This window comes from Pipistrellus kuhlii, unplaced genomic scaffold, assembly GCF_014108245.1.
Source record: "Pipistrellus kuhlii isolate mPipKuh1 unplaced genomic scaffold, mPipKuh1.p scaffold_m20_p_1, whole genome shotgun sequence".
In the NCBI taxonomy this organism is placed as follows: Eukaryota; Metazoa; Chordata; class Mammalia; order Chiroptera; family Vespertilionidae; genus Pipistrellus; species Pipistrellus kuhlii.
In genome coordinates, this window is record NW_023425404.1 from 192,643,654 (window position 1) to 192,655,673 (window position 12,020).

Consider the following 12,020-nt stretch of genomic DNA (forward strand, 5'->3'; position numbering starts at 1 on the left):
CTGATTGTATAATACTTCCTGGTGTAGGCTGTAGTATGTAAAGAGAAAGCCAAAGGGTTGGGCCTGACCCACTGGAAGGAGAAAGTTGCCAACAACTGAGAGAGATAAAACCTAAGAATTAAGTTTTGTGGAACATGGATAAGTATCAGACCATTTGGAACACATCAAATTTTGAAATAGCTCTTCAATAGACACCTGCATATTGGAGCCTAAAGTTTAGTAAAGAGGTCTGGGAAGGAGAACTAATTGTGTGAATCATCAGTATATGAATGGTGTCCAAACATGAGAATAGAGGCAAACAGGGGAGCAGATGGAGTCCTAGGATATAGACCTGGGCCTCCAACGTGAAGAAGTCTGGGTGAAAGATAGGAAGCAGCAAAGGAGACAGAGAGGAGTGGGCAATAAGGCAGGACATAAACCAAAGGAATATGGTGTCCTGGAAGACAAGTGAAGAAGGTATATCACTGATAACACCGTGATCAACTGTGTCAAATGCAAGGAAGGTAAAGGATCAGTGGATTTAGCAACATGGGAGTTGTTATGTCCTTGGCAAGAGCTCTCTCTTGGTAGAGAAATGGACCAAAAGGCAGATGGAATGAGTTCAATAGAGAATAGGAGGAAAGGAATAGGAATCATTAAGTTTAGTCAACTCTTCCATTGTTGCAAAGGGGAGTTAAGAAGTGAGATCACCAATGCAAGAGTCCAGAAAATAATTTTTCTGTTTAATATGTCAGTTTTTTATTAAATGGAAAAATTGACTGTATGTTTGGGTGCTGATAAAAATAATCTGGCAAAAAGCAAAACAAACAAAAATGATGTTATAGAGAATAGAGGGTTATTATTTTTTTTTGGGGGGGGGGAGGGGAATGGAAGGATGTCCCTGTATAGGCTAGAGGAGTAGAATCTGGTACACAAGAGAGTGATTTTCTATATCAGCTATGGTGACAGTTGGGAAAGAACTGTGTGGGTACAGATGCTGCTAAATGGAAAACCTCTCTTGGGTGATCAGGCCAGGATGGGATGGCAGTTGTGGGTGATCAGTCTGTAAGGGGCGGGGCCTTTTCTAAAGGCTTGTAATGCTCATCTCACCCAGATTTTGTAAAGGCTAAATGAGTTAAATGGGCGAGTGCTCAGTTCCCAAAAATAACAATCTCTGACTGGTCTCCTTGTCCCCTAGTTACAATTTTCAGTCTCAAAAACTCTCTATTGTGAGGTTGCACTTCTAATAGATAAAATTAACTTCTAATAGGAAAGCTAGTGAAGTTATGTTTATCCATAAATACTCATCAGATTTCAAAAAACATTTTATTCTTTTCTTGTTGTTGTCAATCTCACCCAAGAATATTTTTCCATTAATTTTTACAGAGAGTAGAAGGGAGGGGGAGAGACACAGCGAGATAAACATCTATGAGGAAGAGATACATCCATTGATTGCCTCCCACATGCACCCAAACTGGGGCCAGAGATGGAGCCTACAACTGAGGCATGTGTCCTTGACTAAAACTGAACCTCTGACTCTTTGTCCTTGGGCCGATGCTCTATCCACTGAACCAAACTTGCTAAGGCAAAAACATTTTATTCTTAATAAAATGCCTCAGGTACTGCATGGAATGCCTCCTATTAAAATATTACAACAAAGGCAATAACAAAATTTGTCGCAGTGATATGTTTCACATCTTTACCATCCTGTTTGAATAAAACAATTTTAAACCTAAAGATTTATTTAAATGTTCCACAGCCTTTATCACAAAATTGAGGTACAGGGGCCACTTCAGGCTGTGGTTCAGTATCCATGAGAAACCACTTCCTTCCCAACTTCATTTCAGAGCACAGATTAGCCAAGTGGATGAGCCAAAGGTCTGAAGTTGGCCAGGTTGCATTGGTTCCCTCCACTGAAACTGAGGCAAAGATCAATTCCCTGGGAATTAGGAGCCCTGGGCTTTAACCCTGAAGTTAACCTGTCCAGTTGGACTTGACCATTGGAAAGACCTTTAATTCTCTGAGCCTCGGTTTCCTAATCTATAAAGCAAAGCTTTGGACTTGATGACATCACTTCAGCTTTCAGGGCCTGTGATTCTGAGAGTTTGAGATCAGGCAAGTCTTTATGGACAGTAAAAAGAGATTGGTTGAGGCCACCATTATCCTATTGTAGAATTTGAGCAAATTGTTCAACTTTTTCTAGTTTCAGTGAAAACTGAGTACAGTCCTGCAGGAGAACCATTTTATTAAGAGTATATGGCAATTCCAAGCTCAGGGGTGGAAGCAGTGACCTCCATCTAGGAGAGGGCAGGGAGTATCAACCTGCGGAGTATTAAAAATAGTCACATCTCCCCCCAGCAGGTGGGCCAGTGTGGGCAACTGCTTTTCAAACTATTAGATCAGCAATGGTTGCCTACAGCTTTGACTTGAGAAGAATGGTAAGGACGTGCATGGAATTCATTAGGAAGTTAGGGGTTGATTAGCACTGTCCACGATGGATATAGGATTAGTGACAGGTAGCTGTGGCTGTTTGCAATCCCAGGTTTAAATGTGCATAAGCCTGTCAGAATGGCTTTTCAGTTCCATTTCTTTTTCTTTCATTATCCCTTTTCTCCTCATTAAGTCCCTGTCCTCTCCCTAGATGGCCTTGGGTTTCTTTAATTTTAAACTTTAACACAGAGAGAAGACAGGTTGGTAGAGAAGTGTGGCAAAGGCTGATTTTCCATCGTAGTTTTCTGTGGCAGATTGCCCACAAAGATGATCACTAGGCTCCCTCTTCCCATCAGGACAGGGGTCAGTTTCCCCAACCTTGAAACTAGGGCTGGCTTTGTGACTTGGTATGACCCATAGAATGCAACCAGCGCGATGCTCTGGGACTTCTGATCCTGGACTTAAGAAGCCACATAGATTCTTCTTGCATTCAGAAGGGAATCCAGCTGACCACAGAAAGAGGTCCAGGTGTTCTGTTTGGACAGAAAAGGCCGCCTGGAAGAGAATCTAGATTTCATACATTTGAGTGATTCCAGATGACACCACAGGGAGAGTGAGGTACACTCACCCTAATAGTCCTCAGACACTCAATCCATTCCAGCTAAGGACCAGGCCATCTTGAATCTTCCAGTGCCTGCTGAGACCACATGGGGCCAGTCAGAAGCTGTTCCAGTGGCCCCTGCTCAGATCCCCAGCCCACAGAATCGTGCCCAATAAAATGCTTACTTTTCTAAAGCACTAAATTTGGGGAGGAAAAATACACACGCAAAAAAGCAGGGTTAGGATGAGTTAATTACCTTCACCCAAAAAGAGTGAAGAGCAGAGCTGGGATTAGAACACAATCCCAGGTTCTCCCAAATGGATAGTGAAATTCTTATTCTTTCTCTTCATACTCTATTCTAGTTGCATATAAAACTTGAATTTCTAGATTCTAATTACAGACATATAGATTTCAAAGCACAGTCATATTTAGTTAGTACCACACAATTCAGTATACAATTATATACCAACTCTTATTCTGCTCTCTAATTACTTGGCCAAACATATTCCAATTGATAATTTCTCAAAAGTCAGTAAAATGAAACATGCTTCCTGTCAGAAGTAGACAGTATATTCATTAACTTCATTATAAGTGGGCCTTACTTTTCACAATAGAGCCCATCTTTTAAAGTTTTAGGTAAATAACACTTGTGTAAATCCAATCCTATCTGAACCAAACTTAAGTCTCCACTTTAAGAAAATCAGCAGTGAACTTGTATAGAGCTTAAATCATTTTTTAAGATCATGAATCACTTCAAAGTCATGTTCTATCCCAGAAGCTGAGATTTTTATGTTATATTTTCTTAAAATTTGGCACAACTTTAAAAGATGCATTTCTATGCAGGACATAGAATAGTCCCTGACACAAATAAAGTGTTAAGGGGGAGAAAAAGGTAATGATTACATGCATGCTATGGGTTGAACTGTGTTCCCTTCATAATGTTGAAATCAGAATCCCCAGTACTTAAGAAAGTGACCTTATTTGGAAACAGGGTCTTTGCAGATGCTATCAAATTAAGATGTCATTAGTGTGAGCCCTAATCCAATGTGCCTGATGGCCTTATAAGAAGAGGAAGATGCCATGTGGTGACAGAGACAGAGCTTGGGGTGCTGAAGCCAAGGGACGCAGAGGATCACAGCCATCACCAGGAATGGGGAAAAGACAAGGAAGGGTTCTACCCAGAGTCTCAGAGGAAGCATGGCTCTGCTGACACTTTGATTTTGTACTTCCGGCCTCCAGAACTGGGAGAGAACAGATTTCTGTTGTTTTCAGCCTCCCAGTCTATTGTAATTTGTTACATGGGCTCTGAAAAAATGAGCAGAAGGAAATATATCAACTGTAGTCCTTGTTTGGTGAAATTATGGATGTTATTTTTCTTGTGTGCATCTCTGAAGTTTCCAAATTCCCTCTATAAACATGGCTTAAAGCTTTAAGGGCCTGAGAAATAACACCCAAGTTTAGAATATTCAAAGAATTCAGGCAGATGAAGAATAAAATCTTGTTCTCAAAATTGGTAAACATTGGGTTACTAAAAAATCAGATTTCATCCTTCCTTATGGCTCAATAGCATTCCTCAGCGAGACTTCTCCTTTTGCCCAATCCTGATTCTTTTGCCTTCTTCCCAAGTATTGATGTGATCTCAAGAGCACCCCAATAAACTTTCTGCTCTCAAATCTCCTTCTTAAAGGCCATTTCCCAGGGAACCTGACCTTCAGCACACATATGTTTTAGGTTGGCTCAAAGCAAAACATCTACCAACTTGTTTAAGTCATTAAAGTATTTCCAAGGGCACTGTTTTGAAACAGGCAACTCATCTTGGCTTGTAATTTGAGGTATATGTTAGCGTGAAGGTTACAAAACAGTGTACATGCTTTGATTACAATTAAAAACATATAAGTACGTACATTTCATAATAAAGACTTGAGGATATAGTCAATGAACTAATACTTTGCATGTAACGACTTGCTTTCAGGCATTAAGTTCAACATTACATCAAAAATATGAAAATGGCAATTAATTTTAAGTAATGGAATTAGAAGTGATTTTTATTTTCTTCTTCCTCTTATTAGCATATTTTCCAAATTTTATTTTGTTAATCCTCATCCAAGGATATTTTTCCATTGATTTTTAGAGAGAGTAGAAGGTGGAAGGGAAGTGGAGAGGGAGGGGGAGAGAGAGAGAGAGAGAGAGAGAGAGAGAGAGAGAGAGAGAGAGAGAGAGAGAGAGAGACATTGGTTGGTAGCCTCCTGCATACTCCCTGACCAGGGCCAAGGATGGAGCCTGCAACCCAGGTCTGTGACTTTGATGTGAATAAACCCAGGACCTTTCAGTTTGGGGGTTGACTCTCTATCCATTGAGCCAAGTAGGCTAGGGCTATTCTGTGATTCTATACAAAGCTATAAAAATTATTTTATAAATAAGTAGATGTTTATTTTACCAAGTATTTCAAAAACATTTGCTATAATATTTATATTACATGTAACCTCAAATTTTTCTCTCCATACTCTGCAAAGCCCGGGCATTCAAGAATGAGATATATCAGTTCAACAGAAGTTTAAAGAGTAAGTTTTGAATTTCAAGATTTGGGATATGCAAAGTTGTTATTTAATTCTTTTGTACTGAAAAAAAAAGTATTTGAGTATTTGAATCATTTTCATTTTCAAACTGAGAAAGGGGAACTCTGAGGTACTTCTCACTGACCTCAGATAGATTACACAACAAAAGGAACTTACGGTTTTCCCGGAATTGAGTCTGACAAAACCACCATTGATATCAAGAAATGAGAGCCTGCACTTGAGAGTTCAGGACCAAATCCTGATGTTTTATTTACTCCAATCTAGAATCTGTCATCCAAAAATTATATCCATTACTTTTTCTTTGCCACATGTTTATTTAGAATTAATTCTTAACTGACTATATTTGGTCTTCAATCCGGAGAGAAAAAAGTCAATATATTGTCACTCTCAGGCTAAAAGGACAAATTATAGGCCAGATATTTTACAATATTATTCCTTTCCCTGAAATATATTTGTTTGGCTTTTTACTATCTTGGCTGAAATAAATGTATTTAACTACTTCTCTCTGGCAAACACATCTAGCTGAATTCAAACAAGGGTACTTGAAAGTTAATTGAAATGGGGCATTTTAATGTAAACATCTCCAGTTGCTAATAAATTTCTGCGAAGCAAGAGATGTAAAGATAAGTTGATGCCTTCCAAATTATGAGTCTGGCCATTGTGGTGATTCCATGCCAAATCACGTCCAGAGTGGCACTGTCTGACCTAATTGAACACGGTATAACTAAGGAGATGGGTCATGAGAAGCCAGGAGAGTTAATCTCTTTCAACGATGTTTCCAACTTTCTCTGATCTTGGAACAAACAAAATCACAACAAAGACTTCCGGGAAAATAGCGAATGTTCATCACTTTCAAAGAAATCCTAGAATATTCATTAGAAAATTGCTTAAGTTTGGCAGCCCTTATTAGGGAAGGTGAAAATTATTACCATGAATTGCTGGAAGCTAACTGGGTATCAGATGGCATGTGGTGGGGAAGGGGTGGCATTGGTTACTTGAGTCTCTCGGATTGTAGTCAAAACAAAGGTCACCTTTCTTGATCCTGATGGCTTTCTACATGGTTTTCTCTTTTACGGGGTTTCCTAGATTCCTCAGTCTATCCTACAAGCTGTTGCTAGACTAATCTCCCTAAAACAGCATTGCTTTCCACACATGGATGATTTATCGACTCTATGGTTTAAGGGAGAGGGAGAGAGAGAGAGAGAGAGAGAGAGAGAGAGAGAGAGAGAGAGAGAGAGAGAGAGAGAAAGGGAGGGAGGGAGAGAGAGAGAGAGAGAGAGAGAGAGAGAGAGAGAGAGAGATCAGAATACAGCCAAAAGGTTGTGTATATATATATATCCTATTGATCTGTATATATATATATATCCTTGAAAAATCCCAACTAATAGGACTAATACAATTGAAATGATTTATGACAAGTCTGACATTTAATGGGTGCTCAATATATATTAGCCTAGTCTCTCACCCCCAGAGGTCACTTCCTTCTACAGGTAAGAAGGTATTGGCCCAAGAATTGTGTCCCAAGACTTGTCCACTATCCCAATGAAACCTTGAAAAGTTTGAGGAGATAAACCAGTTAATTGCATTTGAGCATCACAATTTAAGAGATCATTTTGTTTTCTACAACTAATCTTTAAAGGGACTTCAGAGAGTTCATCTGATCTAAAAATCGTAAGGTATTGGATTGAGGGCCACATACTGGAATGTCATAATGTCATGGTTATTTATTATAAGATTTGAGAAAAGTCACATAGGTCTGTATTTCTGGCTTCCATTGAGGAGTTGCAAGATCAGATGACCTTAGACCTACACACCTGCCTGGTAACATTGGGCTGGAGGTCAGGGGTTACTGCTTCCACAGACAGGACACAGGTCATCAGGCCACTTTTCTCTTTTGTGTCACCCGTCAACTCCTGTAGACATCTGAGTCTGTGCTTGTCGGTGATGCCCAGCTCCTTTAGTTTAGAAAAGAAGGAAGAGATGCAGAGAGCCTAGTGTGCTTGTACAAGGTTGTACAGCTGGGATGGGCAGAGGAGAGTCTCAAACCAGGTTTATTGACTCCCAGGCAACTTATAATATGCTCTGTACCAAATGGCACAAATACTTTTATTGACAAATTAAGTGATTCCAGTGAGTCTTCCCCCCAACCCCCATAAGCTTATTTATTTCAGAAGTCAGATCTCGTTCAGCGTCACAAATGAATGAGAGTGCTTTAATATGGGGTTAAAAGGTTTTAATATTAACTTGTCTTACTGTGATTATAAGCACAATTCTGGAGTCAGACCAAACCCATCTCTTCCATGACCTTGGGCAAGCTTCTCATTGCTTTGATAGCAAGTGTACAAGTCGCACAGTGTACAGGAGAGGATTAAGCAAAATAGCTCGTCATGTAAAGTGCTCAGAACAGTGTCTGGAATATGCCAAGCATTCAACAAAGGTTGTTGAATTAGGATGTCAGAGGAATTAAAATAAATATAGCAAAATAGCGATGTAGATCAATGAATTTTGCACCTGTGAATATGTATGAATTCATAGCAATCTCATCAATTCGAAGCGAACACCACGGTGTTTTTATCACCGTCCCCCACTTTATATATGTTCTATGTACTCATTTGGTCTGTCTAACCTACAAAACATGAAAAATGTCGATACCAACTGTTAATTAAAGTTCAAGATTTATTTGTGGTGGTTTTCACTCTTACTGTTGCACAGTGGGTATTATGTTCAAATAAGACTTGAATTAATGTCCTGTGTCTGGATGGTTGAGTTATCAATATGATATACAGTTGGGTTAATTTTCTGCTGTTTGTATTGATTTTAGAATATGCTTTATTTCAATCTTCCTGACTTAGTTTTGTTTTTTACTCTGTTTTGCTTGAGTTTCAAACAATAAGCACAATGTTATTGGAATTAAAGTAATGAAAATAACAGAGTGCTTGTTTTCTCAAAGCTTGGAGATGAAGAAGAAAGAGACCATTACTATAAACTGTGTCTTGGGGATAGGGACCAGGAGCTCACAAAGTTCCTGCCCTCTTATCACTTGCATTCCAGTGTGGGAGACAGAAAATAAATAAGTGAATACTGAAATACTGTGTTCCATGGCGCTAAGTGCAATGAAAAGCAGCTAAGTAGATTGAGAAGTAGGGTTTGTACAGCCAGACTCCAACAACATTCACTCTGGAACATGGGTCAAGCCACACTTTTCTGTCCTTCATCTATGAAATGCAAATAAGAATAATGCCTACTTCATATTGATTTTTGCAAGAAGTAAGCAAGGTATTTTTAAAATACTCAGGATCCTATCTAGCACACAGGAAGTACCATGAAAGTTTTAAATTCATTAATAGGAGAAAATTAATGCAGAGAAGGGGCAGAAGACTTTAAGAAGAATGGAAGGTACAACACATATGGGGTGGTCACGGGGAGCTTCACAGAAAAGTAGTGAAGATGACTGACTCTTGCTTAATATTTATTGTTTTCTTGTTCTTCTTATTAAGTAAACAGAATTCATCAACTCCCATTTTAAACTAGAAACCTGGTTTCCAGTCCACAGAATGCAGTCTCAGCTCCACAGTGGGGTAGGCCAATGGGATATGAGTGTGCATGATTCATCCAATTGCCTGTTATTTTTAAAGACAGAGACACTGCCCCAATATTTCTTCTTTTTGCTAAACAACAGCCTAGACATGCTTCCTGTCAATATTGTCAAATCTGCTCTGGGGATGAGAAAAATGGGCTACTGTACCTATGTTAGTATCTGCCTCCCTCTGCTGGCTGTTCTTGTATTTGTTTACACACTGGCTATTCTTTGCTAGGTAGCATTCTGGTATTTTACTGACCTTGAATATTTGCTAAAGGGTTCCTTTACATACTCAGTTTTTATAAGGACATTTTAAGTAGATCCAGGTTTATGAAATTCTATTTTTGCCCCAAATTACAAGATGATTTAAAAAAAAAAAAAACAACTCAAATCATTGTTATCATCATCACCACCACATCAATAATTCATCTTTGTCTCATGCATTTCCTAACATTTTTCTCCTACATTTTCTCATTGGATCTCATATCCCCTCAATGAGATAAGTAAAATGTAATTCTCATTTTATGAAAGAGAAAACTGAGGCTCAAAAAGGTGATGTGACTTGCTCATTGTAGGGCACAGGTAGAATGCTTTACCATGAATCCTATCTTTTTTGTCACTTAGGAATATGCTCCATATGACTAAGAACCTTGAATAACATGAAAAACAAGCTAGAGATTACTGTAACACTTTATATCATAGGTAATGGTTTTCTAATCTTCCCTAATAATGATGATTTATTGCCTTATCACTCATACCAGTCCCTGCACTGAACACAGTAAGTACACTGGGCCATTTAGTACCCCAACATCTCTCGGAAGTATCTATCATTACCAACCCCATTTTACACATGTGTTCTCTGAGCAATAGATAGGAAATGACTTGCCTACAGTTTCTGAGAACTTCAGTAAATACCAGAGTTGCGATTTGAACCTAGTTCTAGAGTCCACACCATTTTCTCCCCTCTACTTCCACACAACTTTCTCTTTCTGCCTGGACATGTGAGCCAACATCCACCATGATCTCTACAGAGCATGACTCAGCACTTCTCTCTCTTTCTTCCCTTCAGCAGGGTGTTATATGATCTCCTTCCATAAGTAAATCTTCAACTTTTAGAACTTCAAATCCAGGTGAACATGACCTTTGGAAGCTTGCATTGACCCATAGGACTTTATTTTCAGTGCCTACACTGTGTTCTGGCATGGAAGTGTTATAGCTGTCAGGGTGGTAGGTATGTGGGTAGGTATTGTCTTCTCTTTACAGATGAGAACTCTGAAGCTCACATAACTTCTGGATGGGAAATTTCCTTTGACTAAGCATCAGAAGACACATACCTCCTTAAATGTTATGTCCTCCTCAAAGACTCTTAAAGCACACAAGTTCCTAAGCTGCTGAATATAAAAGATATGGACAAACACACTTTACCTGGTTCTGAAATTTCATATTCAAGTTCAAGCTTCTGATTCAAAAATATACAGGTGTTTAGACAATATAATGATCTCATGAATTTAATGTCTTAATTGAGTTGAATTAAGAGGAAAATGTCATGTTGACCTACATTTCAAACACTTTGTAATCATCTATGCAATTCTCCATCTAATCTGCCAACCCATTTTCTTTCCATACACAATTTATTCAGATAAAATATATTTCCATCACATGTTGTTAAAACTACACATTGACCTTTCTCTTCAATTCAAAGACAAGACTCTATCCAGGAAAATGATAAACTAATATTGGTTATTGAATGAACAATCAGTAAGTTGTTTTATAGTGAGACTGAAACAGCCAGCAAAGCCAAGTCCAGAGGAGGGAGCTGAGATGCAGAGGCAAGAATGAAACAGGATGTCACAGAAACAGGTGGCTGGGGTGAAGGATAAAGCAACAAAGAAAACAGGTCAAGTCTACCAGCATGGAACTGAGATTCTGGGTGACGGTGACTCAGGATGGGGAAGGGACAAAGAAGTCTTCTCTATGACCAGTCAGATTTGCCATCCTCAAGCCCTGGCTTCATCTCCAAGTCTCAGGCTACTACTGGAGTTGCATTATTTCTCAGCAAAGAGAAAGGAAAGGGAAAAATCGGGGCAGTGTTTCTGTCTTTAAAAATAATCAGGCAATTGTATGAATCATGAATACTCACATCCCATTGGCCAGACCCTACTATATACTCAGCTCTGTGGGCCTGAAACCAGGTTTCTAGTTTACAATGGGGAGTTGATGATTACTGTTTATTTAACAAGAAGAACAAGAAAATAATAAATACGAAGCAAGAGCCAGTCATCTCTACCACTCCTGTTTGTGGGGTCTTAAGCTTTGTGATGTGAAAGAGAGATATTGAGTGAGGAAAATCTTGACTCTTAAGCTTCTGCCAACCTCTCAGCACCTACCCTCAAGGACTTCCAAGAGAGAGACTCCACATCTTCACTTGCCAAGAGACGAGGTTGAGTTATTGCTCTGTAGCAATAACGTTCTATAATTCTTTCATGATTCTGTAATAAATTACTATAGAAATGTCTATTTTGTTAATTTAACAGGAAAGTATTTGGCATGTTAATGGTCATGAATGACACTTAAAAAAATCACATTTTTAAAACAATCCAGTCTGACAGCACAGACCCAATTACTCTTCCCATATTCTAGAAGCTGAAAGCAGGAAGGACACCCATGGCCACTTCCTCCTACTTCACCAGTCCAAGCAATCTGTGCCTGGAGAAGCTCTGAGTTCTATGGGTCAAAGTCATTAATGCTGAGCAACCAAGAGTGATCTGAGACTCAGTGGCTCCCAGGGGTCCTCTTTTCCTCCAGCAGTGAACTTAGATCTGATTATTCTGCCACTTCAGGGAAATTCTCTGGA